This window comes from Sapajus apella, unplaced genomic scaffold, assembly GCF_009761245.1.
Source record: "Sapajus apella isolate SASKATOON/1434 unplaced genomic scaffold, GSC_monkey_1.0 scaffold12, whole genome shotgun sequence".
Classification (NCBI taxonomy): Eukaryota; Metazoa; Chordata; class Mammalia; order Primates; family Cebidae; genus Sapajus; species Sapajus apella.
The window spans coordinates 35,169,183-35,171,779 of record NW_022436952.1 but is presented as its reverse complement, the minus strand read 5'-3'; the positions used below and the strand labels follow the sequence as shown (position 1 = coordinate 35,171,779).

The 2,597-nt window shown below is 47.1% G+C and overlaps 1 protein-coding gene across 2 annotated transcripts in view; it reads right to left on the bottom strand.

Moving 5' to 3' along the window:
* MYO1D (myosin ID) overlaps positions 1-2,597 on the bottom strand; it is a 359,991-nt gene that overhangs the window by 70,337 nt on the left and 287,057 nt on the right. The gene's annotated exons all lie outside the window — the stretch shown is intronic.

Genomic DNA, 2,597 nt, shown 5'->3' with positions numbered 1-2,597 from the left:
GTACAATGGCACAATCTCAGCTCACTGTAACCTCCTCCTCCTGGGTTCAAGTGATTTTCATGCCTCAGCTTTCTGAGTAGCTGGGACTACAGGCGCACACCACTGTGCCTGGCTAAGTTTTGTATTTTTAGTACAGATGGGGTTTCGTCATGTTGGCTAGACTGGTCTCAAACTCCTGACCTCTGGTGACCCGCCCACCTCAGCCTCCCAAAGTGCTGGGATTATAGGCGTGAGCCACCCCACCCAGCCTGAGCAAAATACTTTCATGTGCAAAACCCGTTCCTGAAAGACAGGGTTCTTCCTTGTAGCAACGGAAGGCATCCTGGCACCACTCACTTTTATGACACAGCTCCCACCTCCATCTCCCTAAAACCTCACCTCTGGACCATGGAGAGATAACCTGGTGAGAGTGGCGGCTCAGATTCTGGAATCAATTCAGCCCTTAGTCCTTGATCATCTGCTTTGTCACCTCTGCTCTCAAGAGTGGCCAGTCTTCATATTGCCAGCGATAGTGTGGCTGCTGTGAAAGCCCATCTATTCAGGACTAAGCTGAGCTAGGTCATGGCCATCAGTAAACATTATCAAGTAATGACTTTGTTACCACTGGCATCTGAACAGGAAGTCCAGGTATGAAGGTCAATTCCACACCAGTCTCCATCTGTGGCCTAGACTGGAGTGCAGCGGCGAGATCTCACCTGACTGCAACACCTCCTGGGTTCAAATGATTCTCCTGCCTCAGCCTCCCAAGTAGCTGGGATTACAGGTGCATGCCACCACACGCAGCTAATTTTTTTTGTATTTTTAGTTGAAATGGGATTTCGGCATGTTGGCTAGGCTGGTCTTGAACTCCTGACGTCACGTGATCTGCCCACCTTGGCCTCCCAAAGTGCTGAGATTACAGATGCGAGCCACCACACCCAGTCTTCAGAGTGTGTTTCTATTTAAGATTGAATACTTTCAGTGAGAAGAAATCCATCTACAGCTTCCTATATATTCATTCAACACATAGTTCCTGGGCGTCTAGACAGGTAGACAGACACAGTCCTCCCCTCATGGACTCCTTATAACCCCCTAAAAGTGTCACATGTTAAATAAAAAAATTATTTAAAAACTAATTACAATTGTGGTGTTGTGAAGGAGAAAACCAGCGTGCTATTAGGTGACACTAACATGAGAACTTAGACTTGTTTGAGGAGAGGGTCAGGAAAAGGCTTCTTTGGGGAAGTAACATTTAAGCTGAAACCTGGAAGATGCATGGGGGTTTGGAGAAGAGGCTAGGAACAGCATCCCTGGCAGAGGGCACAGCACCGGAGCTGTGTCTGAGATAGGCAGTGAGGGGCTTTTCTGGAGGAAGTCAAGGAAAGCTGGTGTGGCCTGCAGGTAAGCCTGCAGGTGAGCACAGGGAGAATGCAGAGTGAGGAGGTGGGCCACACCACATAGGCAGTGGGAATGACCTCAGATCTGATCTTGAGAAGCCACTGAAGAAGGGGAGTGACATAATTTGAAAGTCAACTGAGTCCAATCACGGTTGGGAAAACATTTTTTGACCCATGTAATTGGAACCAAATAGAATCAATTAATAGTAGTAACATGGCACTAGTTACGGTTGTTGTCCTAATCACAGGGAGCACTTCTAATGACTTAATTCGTTATCTGTTTGAAGCCTCAGACACAAACTTTCAAAAAGTGCTTTAAAAAGCAACTTGTAAAAGCTCCCGTTTGGTCTTCTTTTAAGCTTCTTTTTAACCGAATCAGGTAGGCACTGTACCAAGCCTCTGAGACACATGTGTGTGATCTTTCCAACAACTCAGAAGAGGAATGGGAGCCTCTGCATCCAAGGTGGGAGAGGCAGAGCTGGGACTGCGGGCAGGACAGCTGAGTCCGAAGCCTGTGCTCCACTCATGTTCACAGAATGAAGGAAATCAAAAAGGAGCAGATGATGTGGCTGCCGGCCTCTGATATGTTAACAGGGCAAAGCTACTGAGGAAACACAGGCTTCTGGCTGAGGGTAGAGGATTCTAGGAAAGGGCAGAAAACGAGGGGGTGACAGAATTCAATAATTTGAGCAGAAAATGAAAAAAGAATAGCTGAATTAGAGCATCTCTCTAAGCACCCTGAGGACAGGAACCGTGTTTATCCTGTTCATGGCTATATCCCTAGGGCAGAGAACACTGCTCAGCAAGTGGCATGTGCTCAAAAAAAAAAGATGCTGACTCAGTGAATGAATGTATTTGAAAAGAACCTATTTGGTAATAATCACGATGACAATAGTAATGAAATTAGCCACCGTCAACTGAGCACCTACATGTGCCACACCTGTGCTGGGTGTTTGGCTAGGTTAACCCAAACCCAATCACCAGGTACAGCAGGCATTGTCCTCACATTCCTGGGAAGGAAACAAGGTACACAAAGGTTAAATAACATCTGATGTCTCTTGTCTAGTAAGTAGCAGGAATGAACTTAAACCCAGATCAATCTCACTCCAAACCCTGTGCTCTCTCTGCCCTGCTGTGTTGCGTCTCAAGCATGAACGTGCTAAGAACTTGGGCTCCAGCCGTGGCCAGCCCCTTCAGGATGACTTGGCCACTGTGGGGTCT